Below are 17,427 nucleotides of genomic sequence, written 5' to 3'. Positions count from 1 at the left end.
GTTTTAGTTTTTGTTTGTTTGGTTTGGGTTTGGTTTGCCTTCTTTCAGACTTTACCTAACAATCTTCAGCATCTGACCAGGCCTCTGATAATTTCAAGTGGATTTATTTTATTGTGGTAAAATATGCATAACATAAAGCTTACTAATTTAAACCATAAGTACATTCTGATTGTTATGAACCACCACCAATACCCATTTCCAGAACTTTTTCATCATCCTGAACTGAAAGTCTGTAACCCACTGAACCACAAGTTCCCATTCCTTTCTTCCTCCAGACCTGGTAACCACCACTCTACTTTCTACTCTATGAATTTAATTATTCTTGATACCTCTTATAGTGGAATCATGCAATATTTGTCCTCTTATGTTCTACTTATTCTATTTATTAATGTCTTCAAGGTTCAGCCATATTCTAAAACCTATCAGAATTTTATTCCTTTCTAAGGCTAAATAACATTCCATTGTGTGTATATACTACATTTTGTTTATGTGTTCATCCATAAATGGACATTTTGGTTGCTTCTACCCTTGGCAATTATGAATAATGCTCCTGTGAATGTGAGTGTGTAAATATATCTTTGAGATTCTGCTTTTAGTTCTTTTGGGTATATAAACAAAAGAGTGGCATTGACAGATCATAAGTAATTTTATGTTTATATTTTAAGAAACCCCCATATTGTGTTCTACAGTGGCTACACCATTTTATTCCCCTCAGCGATGCATTAGAGCTCCAATTACTCCACATCCTCACAAACTTATTTTTTGTTTTGCTTTCTTTTTAGAATACCATCCTAATGGATGTGAAGTAGTAACTCATTGTGGTTTTCATTTGCATTTCTCTAATGATTAGTGATTTTGGGTATCATTTCATGAACTTAGTAGCCATTTGTATACCTTTTTTGGGTACATTTGTATTCAAGTCCTTTGCTGTTTTGTGAATTGAGTTGCTTGGTTTTATATTGTTGAGGTTTAGGAGTTCTTTGTATATTTTGGATATGAATTCCTTATTCTATATAATATGACTTATAAATATTTACTCCCATTCTGTAAGTTGCCTTTTCTTACTCTATTGATAGTATCCTTTGATGCACAAAAGTTTTTAATTTTGGTGAAGTCTAATGTACCTATTTTTATTTTTGTTGCCTGTACTTTTGGCATTACATCCAAGAAATCATTGCCAAGTCCAATGTCAATAAATATTTTCCCTATGTTCTTCTAAGAGTTTCATTCTTTTAGCTCTTACTATCGTAAAGTTAAAAAAAAATTATCTGAAAACTGTTAAAATCTCTTTATATGTTCAGATCTTTGATCTATTTTGAATATGGTATGATATATGAGCCCAACTTCATTCTTCTGCATGTTGATATCATTTTCCCAATGTCATTTGTTGAAAAGATTGTCCTATCCCTGTTGAATAATCTTGGCCCCCTTGTGGAAAATCTAATATGTGGTGGTTTATTTGGGGATCTTTATTATATTCCTTTGATCTGTAACTCTGTCTTTGTGCTAGTGCCACAGCATTTTTATTACTGTAGTAAAATCTGTTTTCAAGATTGTTTTTGCTATTCAGGGTCTCTTGAGATTCCATATGAATTTGAGGATGTATTTTCCTATTTCTGCAGAAAAAAAGTCATTGGAACTTTGATAAGAGTTGCAATGAATCTATAGATTTCTTTGGGTGGTACTGGCATTTTAATAATATTAAATCTTCCAGTCCACAAACATAGGATGACTTTTCACTTATTTACATCTTTAATTTCTTTCAGCAATGTTTTATAGTTTTCAGTGTACAAGTCTTTCACCTAGTTGGTCCAGTTAAGTAGATTTTGTTTTCCAGCATTCTAATTCTCTGCACTATAAGAAAATTACCTTTAATTTTTCCTGTTTGTATATAACACTTTATTGGTGTTTCATAGTATTTCATAATATTCATAATACTGAGCTCTGTAAGGAACACACATGCATTTGCACACACACATACATACAACATTCACATATATGTAGTAATTTTCTCATGCTTTTTGAGTTGTTATTTTTTTTTTCATTTGATTTTTGTCCCTGTTTTAAATTAGAGAATAATTTTCTTTTATGACTACTGCTGGATTATGCATTGTTACTAAAGAGTGAAGCACATGCAGACTGATTATAATTTCTATGCTAAAGTCTTGTCCTTTGTGAGCTTCTAAGTAGAGTATCTGGAGGGAAACTTGCAGCTTTATGGAAAGGGTATTTATAGAGGACCTTGAAGGCTGAGGAGTCTATGATTGGACAACTGCATTTGGTACATGCAGGTTTCTAATATATTCAAGGATGTATTAGGGTTGCTTTGCAGTACTGACCTTTACCTGGTGAACATGTGGACTTACAGGAAGTTTGTAGAATATTGAAGTGGAACTGGGTTATATGAAAGAGTAAACCCCTTAGGAGAAGGCAAATGGGGTCATCCTGAGCTTGGTGGAATCGTTACCTAATTCATGACAAGTGATAACAGCAGCTGCATGTAACCTTTTACAGAACACTTAGGAACCCCGAGAACCCTTCAGTTCCATCTGGGTTTGTGCTATGTTGTCTCCTGCTCATGGGAGTCTCTCTGTAATTTTTCATATTTGCCATGAATGAAATTTAACTGTGCCTTTACCTTTCTATCAATTGTACTAGCATCACCAGTCAGTTAGTAGACTTCCACTCAATCATCCTGCTTCAGAATGTCCCTCAGTTATTTTTTGCCAGACCTGTTGCCTCCGAGTTCTGTACTCCTGGTGCCCAATTCCTTCAGAGTACATTTTTCCCTCCTCATGCTGGGGTAGGAGAGGGGTTTCACCTGGCTGTATGAAGGTAGGAGGAGATGTATGGGTGTGGATATTCCTTGCACAGGTGTGTAGTCCATTCCTCTCCCATGCCTCCTGTTCCTGGGTCCTTCTGAAGTTCTGTGACCCAGGCTACTTGCCTCCTATTAGTCACCCCTTTTTTTAAACACATAAGTATGTTGTCAGTTTTTCTTCCACTTTTCATCTCCCAGAAACTCTGTTGGTATCCCTCATCTGCTATCCTTTTCTTCTCAATTCTATTTTCCCTTTAGGGTTTATATGCTTTTGGATATACTCCCATTTTGATGGCATCGCAGGAAAAAGTAGTGGTAATGATATGTGTTTAAGCCCCCAGGTTTAACCCAAAGCCCTTGTAGTTCTCTTAACAACACAAAGAATATTTGTGCTAATTTTATATGTGAAATTTCATGGTTACTCAATTAGGGGGTGAGGCTATGTTTGGAACATAGATCTGTCTGATGCCAAAGCATATGCTATCAGGCTAGATCATGATATGCTTGTCCTTATAAAACACCTTGTGCTCTAATTAAGCAAAGTTTGCATTTAAAGAAAACATGTCCATTAATTTAATACAGGGAAGTCTTAGGCAAGATCAAAACATTTTAGTTATATTTTTCCTGGTAAAGAAGGAAACTTATTCCTAAGTCCTCAAGTGATAATATACCTCAGAAAAAAATTTTCAGCTCATATGTACTGTGCTTCTTCATTGCTACATGTAAGAATTTAGCACTCAGAATAATAAGAATAATAGAATGTACATATTGTACAAATTTAGTATGCACTTCAATTTTCTATGTTTTGCACAACTTATTGTGTTGTAATCTATGTCTATCTCTTTCCCTTTAGTGTATATTTCTTTTTTTTGATGTGATCTCAGTAGGCGAATAGCAATTACCCCTGGGAATGCATGTGCTTTTTCTAGTAACAGAAGCCTTTAGAAATATTGCCTAAGGGTCAAGAATCAGGACATTACCTGAATATGTGTTACCCATTGTCTAAACTCTACTTTCTTGGTTTTATGTTTCAAAACCAAGGCTGGTTGTACAGTTGATTAGGTATTAATTTCATATTTTTTACCCAAAGTAAAAGAATGATGGGACGCAGCAGTGAGACCTAGAACAAACACAGAGACGCTTGAATTAGCCTTTGCATGAGAGAAATGGAGTAGCCACAGAACATTAAGGATGAATTCAGGAAGACCCAAAACTTTGGGGAACTTGGCTGTCTCTACAATATTTTCTAAGGTTGTTATGGTGACAGACTATGGAGTCTTTTTCAAAATCCCAGGCTGCCTAAAGTAAGATCTGGTCCATCAAACTCACATGTCATCCTGTGGTATGGACAACCTTCTGGATAGTAGAAGTCAGACACCAAGTGCGGGTAAAGCTTATTGGTCAATAGATGAAAAACAATAGGATGAAGTGCCCCTTTCCACAAAAGTGGCCAATCAAGGGATCAGGAAAGACCTCAACTCAAACGGTATCATTGGGCAAGAAGAGGGATGCAGGCAGTCCTCCCAGGATCACACTGGATAGAAGGTCACCCTTGAGGCTATCTGGAACACCACCTGCAAGAAGTGTGGCTGTAAAGGTCACTTGGCAAAGGATTGTTCCATGCAACAAGGTGGGACCAAATGCTCTCTGAAACCGGATGAAGAGAAGGAGAAGCAGTCACCAGAGTTTCAGAAGGCTGACCCCATGAGGAATTCTTCTAGAAAAAGAAAGAAGGAAAAGAAAAAGAAACAGAGATAAGAAGTCATCTGACTCTGACAGCTCAGGCTCTGAGAGTGATGCAGACAAGAAGGCAAGACACACAGCTAAAGACAGCAGCACAGCAAGGCAGATGAAGCCCAGAAAAGCACAAGGAGTGAGAGTGGAAAGAGTGGAGACGGTGATTGAGAGAAGAAGGAACCAGGAGCCTTGTGCCTTGAATCCCAGGCTCCTGGAAAGACTCAGTAGTAAGAATATGGCCTCCCACTCCACTGACTTCTACCCGATGGGAGATGGTTCCCCTCACGCAGCAGGCAGGTTTAGGAGTTAGATGTCAAAAGCATCTGCCTGAATGAGTTGTTCCATATCATTCCTGGTCCCTTTGCAAGTGACCCCTGCAGCTCATCCATGCATTCACCCAACATCCTCATTCAGGAGGAAGTCCTATTAACTTCTCCAGCTGCCACTGTCAGAATCAGATTCCTGTACAGGAGTCCAGGATAGAGCAACAGGCACTGCTGTGGAGGTCAGGCTGGCTGTAGTTGGCGAACAGAATGATTGGTCCCTCCCATTGTTCTTCCCTGGGCTGATTGGTGGCTTATCTCTGCTGCTGCAATACAGGGGCAGAGGGAGACTGGCAGGAAGAGGGAGACCATGGCAAGAAGTGGTGCTCACATTTTCCATTCCCCCATCATGATTCCACTGTACTAGAAGTGACAGCCAGTAGTCACAGCCACAAAACCATTTTTTTGCAGTTACAGAGTTTTTGTGTGGCATTCCACCAGACCACTGAGCCAGACACTCAAGCCAAGATCATTGCTTTACTGTGATTTAAACAACAAAAAGAAAGATAAAAAGAAAAAAGAAGAAAGAAGAGAAAGAGAAAAAGAGAGAAAGAAAAAGAAAGAGAGAGAAAGAAAGGAAGGAAGGAAGGAAAGAAAGAAGGAAGGAAGGAAGGAAGGAAGGAAGGAAGGAAGGAAGGAAGGAAGGAAGGAAGGAAGGAAGGAAGGAAGGAAAGAAGGAAGGAAGGAAGGAAGGAAGGAAGATGGTCTCTTATTCGATGCTTTTAGGATAAGAACAGAGGAACTACAGAGTGATGGCTGATGGCAGGGACTTAGGTACTTCATTGAGCTTTGTTCAAATCCTTGGGCCTAGTTGTGTGATCCTGGAGACTTATACATCCCTAAACACAGAGGATTCTTGTTTAGAAAAGGCAGCTACAAGAACAATGTCTACCTCAGGGAGTTTTTGTTAACTATTAAAGAGGAAATTCAGATAAAGGATATAATATGGTGTTTGGCCCATAATCCGAATATAATAATGGGCAAGTGCTATTACAACACAATTGTGGTTCAAAGGCTTTACTGGCTAGACCCCTGGTAAGGCTAATGACATGGAGGTAAATAGAAAGAAGAGAGGGTGGTTACAGGAGACACCACGGTTGATTGAGGATTACTGCACAGGAATAGAGGGTTATTACGGGAGAAACCAAGGTTATTTGAGGACTACTGCAGGCTGCACATCCCACTAGTTACAGAGCCTAATCATTTCAGTCTTGCACCAGCCCCTTGAGTTGTGCAGTCTCCCACTTCCCAGACAGGGAGGTGAGTTAGCTGGGGCCAGGTGGAGATGGAACTGGAATTCAGATTCCTGTTTGCCTGGCTCCGAAGTCTATTTTCACCCTTTATAGCATGTAGTTTGCCAAAGCCAGATGTCAAACTGACTTGAAGTCAAGTCATCTGTGGAGTTGTATTCCATTTCTGGTTATTTCATTAATGTTACGTTATTATACGTAAAGTGCATTCCATTTCTCCTTCTCTCTTTAATCATCCTTAAGGAGGATTAATAATTGTCCTTCATCTCTAATGGGGTATTAAAGAATAATTTCATGAGCTGTTTCAGAGGGCAAATCCCTAGATTAAAAAGAATAATCAAATTTTAGAACTAGAAGGGTCTGTAGGGATCATCTCGGAGAACTTGCTGACTTGACAGAGGAGGGAACCCAGGCATAATAACAACACTCTTGCCCATGTTCTGACAGTGAGTCACTTGGGGTACTTGGCTTCCCTGCTAGTGAGGCTTAGGTTAAGGCAAGGACTGTTTGGGCTGAGAGCAGTGGGTCAGGCTTTCTTGTGACGTAGACCCAACCACCCCCCTTCAGGCATCCTTCCCTCTTTCCTAGAATGGGGGGAGAGAAGCAGCACAGCTCCATCCTGGGCTCACAGACATCTGGTCAACTTCAAGATTTTCTAATCCATTCTTGCAAACTTCTTGCCCATAGCTAATCAAAGTAATTTCTAATATTTACAGTGGACTTATTAGGAAGTATTTGTAATACATAAAATGCATCTAGTGCATAGATTTCAGTAAGTACATTGCTTGTTCCTTATCCTTTCATATTTGCATTGGCCAGCAGAAGCTAGAGAATCGGGGTTCCAATGCATCGTCAAAATTGCAGAAGAGACATGGGCACAGTCAGCAGGTTGGATATGCCATAGATGTCTGTTGAGAGGGCACAACATAAGTCTATCCCAATATGTATCAAATACATACCTTGCTTTCCAACATCTACACCTCTATGTTTCGTTGAAAACTAAAATCAGTAGTCATCTTAATTCTTTCAACAGATGCCTATTCAACTTTAACCTTTGAGAAACAGCCAGTGAATCTTACTGATGACTGCAGTGGAAAGGGATGTGATTTCTTCAATCGGTTTGGATGGGGAAAGGAACAGGGGCCCCTACCTCTGCCTCTGCATTCAGGATGTGCTGTGCACAGTGCTCAGGGCAGGAATTAAGATTCCCATGGTGCCCTTACTAGAAAGCAAACAGGTGCCAAGCTATACTTACGTGAGCAGAAAACAAGGAACACAAGTTGCTAGCTCAACCTGTAGTGCTGAGTGCAGCAGAGAAAGGGCAAGACCATTACCACGGGTCCTACACTCAAAGATGAGAACTGCGAAGCAGTATTTGCTCCTTTTTTTTTTAAAGTTTGTAGATTTGAAATGAATTTACTTGGACATAGCTAACCTATCATGAAACATCAGGAAAACACAAAATTCATCTTTTTATAGAAGAATGCTTCTAATTCTGAATTGGTCTTTCTCGCTGAATTCACCGAATCAATACTGTCAACAATAAAGGCATGTGATGGCCCAGCATGAGGCCCCTGTCCTGAGAGACAACAAGAAAAATGGAGAAAAGAGTCTCATTGCTTCTGCCATTAGCCCCTTAAATTGATTGTGTTGATTGTTTTCCAAAAGCCCAGGAAAGAAAGGAACAATTTAAGAAACGAGATTTGGACTTGAGTACAAGACTCTGCCAAGAGGGAAGGACACCTTTGAGAGGTGTTCGCACAATGGGGTGACCGTCAAAACCTTTTCTACCTGCAGGGGTGGCCTGAGTCCTATTTCTGAGCACCCTTTGTTAAGACTGTCTGGAAGTCAGAGAAGAAAGAAAATGATTTTTTTTTCATTAGACAAAAATGATTAGGGGATGCAACTCTGAGCACTGAAATTGAGAAATTTTCCAAAGTAATAGGAGTTAATGAGAACTTTTCAGCTTTACTAAAACCCATCTGTGAGACAGCTAAGGACACAGGTCATTAACCCCAGTGAACAAGGAAGAAGTCAGTCAGTGCTCATTAGGGGCAGGTGAGTGTGGTGTTTCATTCAAGCGGGCTAACTCTGTGTCCTCTTCTTTTAGTGACCCCAGGTCATTTTAAAGGGAAGGTTTGACTCCCTCCTTGGTTGCACACCCTTCCCTTTCCTATCCACCACCATCCTCTCTGTCTTGTTCTCTAACATCCTAAACCTTCTTGCCTGTCCCCCCAAACCCAATGCTGCCCATAACTTTCAGGGATGAAAAGAAAAATTGGAAGTTTATGAGGAGATTCTAGTGACCAATGCAACAACCCTGGAAAATGCCACTCATGTGACCTGCTCAGTCACTGCCTCGCAACCAATACTGGGGGCCCCAAACTTACAGCTCAAAATTCCTGATGCTCGCCAACCCCATCCTCAGGCAAGAGGGCTACAAAGGGCCTTAGATTAGGCATCCCAGTAACTCCACATCAGGCAGGCCCAGTGGTTGGCCTCAGACTGGCGCTGTGACTCACGTGGTGGGCATCGGCTCTCCTTACCAGCCAGCCATGCCATCTCTCTCCCACTGAGAGCTGCATGTTTACCAAGAAGGCAACCTACAACCAATCAAGGGTCAAGCTAGTGGGTATAGCTGCTGAGGAGGCCTGAGATGTTTTCTTAAACATTTTACTGTAAAATCCCCACTTCATGTCTTCCAAACTCTTGAAAGCACTGTCCACCTGCCCTACTCACTCCCCACTTCCAAAATCCCACCCAACAACACCAGAGTTCTGCCTGACCCTCCTCAGCCTCATCCTACAAAAATCCTGCTGTAATCTCCTTGTGGTGAGACTTTGTTTTCCCTTGCCTAGCATGGATACATTTAATAACCAACAGTTATCCCTAATGGCCTGGTGGGACCCTCCACTTTCCCCAGTTGGTAAGGGCACCTCAAGTGTCCTCAGGAAAACTCCCCAATCTCTGCCCAAATGTTTTCAGGTGTGGCTGACTGTACTTCCATTTCTAGGTGTGAGCGTGTGACCCAGGCCTAGGTACCTGTCACATCGGAATAGTTTTGGGCATGTGAACAAGCCAGGCAACCAGAGCCAATAAATGCCAAACTCAGACTTGTTCTAAAGCTATTAGTAAATGAACAGTTTTATTTTTATTGAGGTTGTTAAGTTGATAAACTGTAAGCCTGGAGCTTTTGGAGGTCATTTTGAAACTATATAAAAGAGGCTACTTGAAATAGAGGGAAAGTGACTCTTGGGGACATTATTATGAGAGTACAACTGGCATGCCTCAGCTCCATCTGGGCTTTCAGATATGTGACCCTATTAGGTCCCTTTTTCATTTAGGCTAATTTGATTCAGGCATCTAGAGTTTGTAACCAAAAAATTTATAGTCAATTTAGTACTTGAGTTATTGCCCTCTCCTTGTGGACAAAATCCTGCTTTGTACCCCTTTCAAGTAACTGGAACCCTTCCTTCCTCACTCCTCCCCTAACCTATGTTCGCTATAATATTGTTTCCAAATATTTGCTCTTTCTCTAAAATGGGATTGGCATCCCCAGTCTGTGTTAAGTGATCTGTGCTGTATCCCAGGGAAGAAGGATATGGAATCTGGACTTGGCCCAGCTGTGCTTTGGCCAGTGAGTCGCAAACGTCTGTGACATCAGCTTTATTTATCCAGAAGTTTTGCAATACGTGGGTTGCCCCTGGTGTTCTTGCCTCCGTGCCCTCGGCCATGAGAACAAACAGGTCTCATGTAGAAACGTCTCCTTCAACCTGGGTGCCAGAACTGAGCGGGGCCCAGAAGAGCTTCTCAATGCCGGCAAAACTGAAGCCGATCTACATCTCTCATGTCACATAAGCAAGAGATTCTTTTGTTGTTGCAAAGCCCCTCAAATTTCTCAGGGTTGCTTGTCACTGTTGTCAAACTAACACATCTTAGTTACTCTTGTATAGTATTGACTTGATTCAACAATTCTGTTCTTGGACTTTCAGTTGGCAGGCGCCTTGTTACCTGCTGCAGGTCTGAATCTCATAATCCCAAAGGGAAAAGGAGCTAGAGATTCTGGAAAAGGAGGAGTCAGGGTTGGGAGAGCCCCTCTGAGATGGCATGAGGTCAGAGACTTGTGCTGGAACCTTCAGAAACAATTGAAAAGCTGATTACAGAAGCTGGAGGAGAGACAGAAAGAGCAATAAAACTGTAAGCATCCAGATCCTATGAGGAGCACAGAGCCAAGAGTTTAGAATCAAAAGGCTGAAACTACTAAGAGCAGGAGAACCAGACCTGGCAGATCTGGAAAAGGTGTAAGGTGGGGAAAGTGAGATGTGAATATTTCATTAAGTCCACAATAAAGGGTCTTGATAGAGCAGATACCACTGCTACCCCTGTCTCCTCCCGTGGCCCCAGTGCTGGGATGACCCAGTGGACTGCTCTGATGCATGTCAGGCCATCCTTGAGATGGTGGGAAGATTCTGTGAGAGTCTACCAGTCCATGTCCTCTCCATTGCCTCCAGCAGGAGAATGGAGCATAATGCCAGCAGCCTGGAGCCCCCTCATCTATAGCCCCATTTTCCCCAGCAGCACTTTTCAGAAATAGTGATTTAGGCATTGCTCTCAGGAAGAAAACCAGGCAGGTCTTCAGCTCAGATTGTGTCCCCTAAATCTTCTGTCTGTGTGCATTTGTTTTCTGCTGTACCATGGCATGTCAGAGGGTGTCATGGTGTGACCCCAGATGCTAAAAGCTGTGGGAGGAGAATGTGGTTGCTGTGGAATGGCGTCTTCTGTGTAGAAAGTACAGAGAATTGCTCTTCTCCAGCTCTGCAGTGGGAGGGGGAGTAGGCCCACTGCAGAGTCTGTCAGACCGGCAGCAATAGAGATGCTCCTTTACAAGCGACCCATCTCTAAGACCCATCTGCAGGTGAAGGTTGCAGAATGAGGGAATACGCTCTTGCAGACAGACACTTTGAACAACACTTTCCTGGGATGGAAATGAGGTCTCAGTTTAGGTGTGGCTAAAACCGGGGAGGTGGAAACCATCCCTCCTGTGCAAAGTGCTGGTGACTAGAATGGATGGAGTTGGGTGTTGGGAATAAAGGATGAGAAGTCTTTGAATTCATGCTGTCTCAGAGGGGGCCTCCCAGGCCTGGCTCCTACTGCCCCAGAATCTCTTGCCCCTTTTCCCTTTGAGTAAGTGGGTGACGTTTCTAATACTCTGCTTTTATTGTGGCTATTTGCTACATGTTCTACTCTGTTATTAGAATCTAAACTTTTTGTATATTTTCTTTTTCATCTTTTAGGCCCCTAAGCACAATGTTCCTTGTACTGTGAGTAATAATAATTCAATAATATTTCACTACTAACAATAACATAGTGGCAACAAATGGTTAACTAAGTGAAATGAATGGCATAGATCTACATAGAACTGCCAGGGAAAAAATAGCCTTAATGTGTTTTTTCACACAGTACATTTATTTACAGAATTTTTGTTGTTGTTAGAGATGGAACAAAAATGAAAAAAATGTTAGATAGCCAAAAAAAACACCTTAAATTGTTAATTCCAGACTTAGAAAAAGAAAATGAAATAAGCAGGAAGATATTAAATAAATAATAATAAATAAATAATATCTAAATCAGTTTCACAACAATTATTTGAAAAGGGAGTCATTTTCCAAAGCTGTTCACATTTTATCACTTCCGTTAAAGACTTCACCCAGGAAGTTGTGGCATCTTTCTAATAAATCATCCTAGGTATTCAAGCCATTGTTGTCTAACAGCAGAGCCCTTAATCCTGCTGTTTTATTTACTAATCTTGTATGGCAATAGAGTTAGTTTGTAAAGATGGGAAAAGATCTTACATAGTTGACTAATTATCTAGGGCTCCAGGATAATTCTTAGAGGGGTGTTAATCGCAACCACCTCTCTGTAAGCCTCTGCTGTGGTTTTTCTTGCATCAAAGTAAAGAGCGCATGTATTACAAGAGGGTAAAGTCTCTGAAGGTCTCTTCCTTCTCAGAAAAAAAATGCCTTTGAAGAATGTAGGCTGTACACGGTCCTATTAAGGGTGTATTGCACAAAGCTTTATGCACACTGAATCATAACATTTATAAGAAAGATTGAATATTTTTAGGATGAGGGTTGTTGGGTTTTATTTTGTTTTGGTTTTAGTTGCTCCAGGTACTATTGTAATTATGCCATGATTGGAGATACTCTTAGGATTTCACTGTTAATTTCTCATTTTTTATGCTAATGGGCCAGTTAAATTTAGATTAGTAAAGAATAATTCACTTCTATCACTGTCAACTCCACAAGTGTGGTTAAACAGAACTGAAGCTGAGAGTTAGAGACCAGAAACTCGGCTACCTACCAGAGTTTAGTAAACCAGGCACCTGGAATTGTTTTGAAGGTAGCAGAAATGGGTAGGCTCTGATATGTCTATGTTTTCTTACCAATTTTTAGCTGATGAGTGAGTGCATCTGGGAAGTATACTACCTTGCCTCATTGAACACAGTATTTTAATCCACCAGTAAATAATTAATAACTATTCATTGATATATTTTACTGGGCACTATAAGAGATATAAATGTTAAAGAATAACTCCTGCCCTTAAGAAACTCATAATCTCATGTTCTAGCTAATGCAAAATAAAATAAATATTTAGTCCCCTTCAGGTTCCAGGTTAGATTGCCAGTCTTAGAAAATTTAACCAGAATAATTCCAGAAATGGAAATGAGAAGCTGGTTTTAGGAGGCAGGAGGAGATAAACAGTTCGGGTCTGGATGCATTCATTTGAAGCGAGGGAGATAGGACCAGCTGAAAGGCAGTATCCTAGAAGTGGCTGAAAGTAAAAGATTGGAGATCCCAAGTGGTATGTACTGTATGCATCCTGATCAGGATACAGTGATCAAAGAGTAGGGGGAAAGCCCTTCCTTCTGCCTTCTGAGGTTCTTTAGCTTGCTCTTTGAAATAAACTGACAACAGACAGATTAACATGAGAAGGATGACACATTTACTAAGTTTTGATATATGTTCTGTGCATCACAGGGAAAAAAGTGAACCCTCAAAAAAGCAGTGAGATTTGAGAGTTTACATGCCTGTTTTAATAGGGGAAAGGGAGAGGGTATGTAGCAATTTAGGGGAGAGTAAATGATTTTTAGGATAGATGAATGGGCCCTTGTAAGAATAGATGGGAGATGTGCACAGTGTGTCTGGGTGTGGTGTCAGCTTCCAGCGTCCTCTCCTTGTGATGAGCCAATCTTCCCTGGAGGATGAATACTCCAGAAAGGGGATTTAAGGCAACTGAGTCCCTTTTGAGCAGATAGTGGGGTTCAGAGAAAGACAGCCTCACCCTGCATTTGCTGTTTTTCAAATCTTATCATCTCAAAATACTCAGTATACCAAAGTGGCACATTTTGGGATGACATGTTCTGAACTTCCAAAGAAATCAAGAAAATGGACAAGTTCCTTGAGCAGCCAAGTAAAGTGGAAGAGAAGCAGATGCCCTCAAATGGAGCTGCAGGGCATGGCTATGGTTAGGGGCTAGAAAGGGGAAAAAGACAGAGAAGTTAGAAAAAGAAGAACTGTTTCTAAGTTGGACTCCCAATTTCCCTGAATTCTAATTAGTTCCAGAGTCCTGCTACTGTCTCTAGAGTTGTACACACAGTGTCTGAGAAGTCTGGAAGATCGAGGGCCAAGGAGGTATGCAATGAACATCAGTGATGATGGTGAACATAGGCTGGTGAGCAGAAAAACCAAGGGCTTTAGTTAGTCAGCTACTAACTGTATCATAAAAAGCTTTGCATCCTTCCAAAGGTTGGTTAACTCCACAGGGATGAGTACTACTGAGACCATGATTAATTATTCAATCTCTCAAAGAAATATTTATTTGCAGATTATTCTCTAAGCTTTGGGTAATAAATAAATAAACAAGTTAAATAAATTAAAAGCTCTACACCACTGGTTATGTGGAATACTGGAGAAAGAGATAGATGATGTTTAGTACAAATACATTTCAATCAGGACATAAAAGACGCCTCAAAGTACATCCCTGCATGAATGTTGTTGATGAAAAGAAAATCCTAGAATAAAACTCCAGAAAAGAGTTATTGGAGTATCATTTCAGCCCAGGTTTAGGACAACTGCCAGAGAAACACAGTTCTTCCAAAGAAGAAAAGTGCTCTGGGAAGGAAAGCTTTCTTTCAAGGTTATAAATCAGGATGCCAGTAGCTACATTCTACAGATTAGTACATACAGAAATCAACAGTACAGGCTTTTGTTTTAGGGGGGATATTTTGATCATTACCTAGGCACAAGGTAATTTCGTGAAACAACTCAGATGAAAAGCAGATATATAATGTCTGCCCTGCAGACCATAAATCAGGTCTTTGTTTTAGGTAACCCAAGCATTAAGGCCAGGCACTTCTCAGAAGAGTGTATCCTTTGCATTTCTTCTTGACAATGTTTTAACACGTGGCGCGGGCCATGCTGCTCATGTTGTTTGACAAGGTCCAGGCACGAGGAGGAATCCTGAGAACAGGAAACCTCATAGATGGCCCCTGCCAATTCCCACACTTATTTTTGCAGTTATGATGTTGGGGATTGGGCTCATATATGAGAAATCTTTTGTATTTAAAATTTATTAATCTTTAGTAAATAACATAACCCAAAATATTGATCAAAGCAGCAATTCCGGAAACGAAAGCAGTGTTACGAGACCAACTATTCCAGGCATACTGCCACAAATAAGTAACGCAGAACAACTCAGGCCTGTCAAAACTAGATGCAGTTTGTCCTCCCTTTTGTAACAATTCAAATATGACTAACCAGGATTTCTTTAGAATATTGGCAGAGAAGGAGTTATGGGAACCTGGGCCATGGAAAAACCCATTCTCCCAAGAAACTTACAAGAAACAGCAAAGTAATAGAAATTAATAGTCCCCATTGCCCACAGTCCTCTTTATGTTGCTTATAATATGAGAAGAGTATCCCCTTTGAAGAAAAAATTTATGAGCAAAATAAGAAGACTTACATTTATAAATATCCTATATATAAAAGTTTATAATAAATTCATGACAGGATATTATTATATTAATAGTAAGATAGTAAGAGCAGATTTACTGTTATTATATAAAAGATAAAGAGGACTGCAAGGCCCTAGTGCCTGTAGACGCAGGAGGAAAGGTGTAAACATCTGAAATTGTAAAATGAATATTATGAAAGAATAAGATGTTTTTATTGTATTTGTAGGAATGTTGAGGAATGTTAAAACTTATGGGTGATAAGAGTACCATCCCTAGACTTTAGATGTAAGCCTAAACCCACATGTGTAGGATAGGATTTAATTAATACTACAATTAATAATCAAAAGACATATAGCTTGCATTTTATATAACCTGCTTAAACTTTATATAGCCTTAGACACATATCTTAAACTCTATATAATTTTACATGCTTATTAGTAAAAATCATAGCCCACACGCTTAGCCCACACGCTGTCTTACGCCATTTCCTGTCTAGCACCTAGCACGTAACCTACATCCCTGGCCAAAAAGGTTAAGGGAAAGTTAAACATTAAATGTTACAAGAAAGCTGTTCAAAAAAATCATAACATCTGTAATGAGCCGGAATTACACAAAAACTGAAAGCAAAAAACATTGTACCACCCATGATCAAAGAAAATGTGTAACATTATGTAAACTTTAAAAAGATATAAAAATAAAGACCCTGCCGCTTGATGTCAGAAGATGTTATAACCTTAACTGGGTGTTTCGTCTCCTCACTCATCTCCTCACTCGCCGACACTGTCCTTTTCTGCGTGACCCACACCTCAGCTGGAGCTGGACTCCGGCAAACACGTTCACTTAAACTATAGAAAGAAAAGAGCGCAAGATGGCCTTTTGTTTTGGTGTACAGAAGTCACCAATGATTTCATGGGAATTACAACTATTTCTTTAAATCTTTCAGCAGCTCATTTTTAATGAATGTGTCAATTTCTCAGCTTTCTTGCCTACTTCTCTAGATCCAAGAAAATTAGGCCACTATGAGAGTAAATATTTTCTGGGGCACCACGGCATCCTTTTAGGTAAGTCAGACAAATTAAGCCAGAATAGAGTGTGGGAATCCACATCAGAGGAATACAGAAATGGGGAGAATCTGGCTGAATGCCACCGCACTGAAATACAGGATGCAGCCCACAGGCCCTGCACTGGAAGCCCATCTGATAGTCACGTGCTCTGCCTTTGCAGGTGATGTGCACTGCATGCATCTAGACGCTCAGAAGTGTTTGCTCTTTGCCTCCACTAGTTCCTTTCACCAGGCTTACCTCTTTGGAAGAACTGTGTTTCTCTGGCAGCTGTCCTAAACCTGGGCTGAAATGATACTACAATCTACTTACCACAAAGATTTTACTAACTGGAAAAAACATTGCAATGTAATTAATCTATAGCAAATCACCATTTCACAGATGGTGTTTATCATTCTCAAAAGAATCAGCAAAAACGTTACTTCAAAAATTTGGTTCAGTAAGTAACTTTTCTCTGAAAAAGAAAAGGATTGTTTATGCTCTGTTCAAGTGCTCCAGTGTGACTTTTCAGGATGTACAGAACTACTTGAAGGTTAAGCGAGGCTTTTTATGTAGAAGGGAAAAGGAAGGAAACACACATTTTAAACTACACACTGTGTGCTTGATGCTATCGTAGATGCTTCATACATAACATTTCCATTTTATTCCATTTGTGGGGAGTTTTCAGTATTTGCAGTTGGAAGAAATTTCAATCTTCATCAGGGAAACAATAAGTGGATGTAAGAAATTTCAGTTTTCATCAGGGAAATAATAAGTTGAATTGGAGGTGACCAGAAGGACTGGATAGCATTGAAAAAGATATTTTGAGCCCAGGTACCTTTGGCAGGTGCCATAAAATAGATGGGTATGAGAGGCACCATAGGCGAATGTGAGCAGTCAACTCTAAGAGCAAGCTTGTTTTATGAGGACAGACAACAGCAAATGAAAGTTGGCAGAATCACAATTAGGTAAGAGGACGCACAGTTGAATCTGTATTAAAGAGGCCTAGGAGAGTAAATTAATGAATGAGGTAAAGGAAGATTGAGAAATTAAGAACCTGGGTGTTGTCTAGCTGCTCTCCAAATGTCTGCATAAATTTACACTCCCTCCAGTTGTGAAGGAAAGGACATTTCCCTCAAATTTGCCATTGCTTGATGTCATCAAACTGTAAACTCAAAACTATTCCAGGCTGTTAGAATTCCATTGGTTTGTGGAGACGAATGACTGAATGAGGTGCAAGGGG

At 40.2% G+C, this 17,427-nt stretch overlaps 1 pseudogene; it reads left to right on the top strand.

Moving 5' to 3' along the window:
- Positions 1-2,533: 2,533 nt before the first annotated feature.
- Positions 2,534-5,442, top strand: LOC118929123 (zinc finger CCHC domain-containing protein 17-like; annotated as a pseudogene).
- Positions 5,443-17,427: the final 11,985 nt, after the last annotated feature.

Source organism: Manis pentadactyla, chromosome 7, assembly GCF_030020395.1.
Source record: "Manis pentadactyla isolate mManPen7 chromosome 7, mManPen7.hap1, whole genome shotgun sequence".
Taxonomy (NCBI): domain Eukaryota; kingdom Metazoa; phylum Chordata; class Mammalia; order Pholidota; family Manidae; genus Manis; species Manis pentadactyla.
The sequence above is the reverse complement of the archived record's forward strand: the minus strand, read 5'-3'. Positions and strand labels throughout refer to the sequence as shown.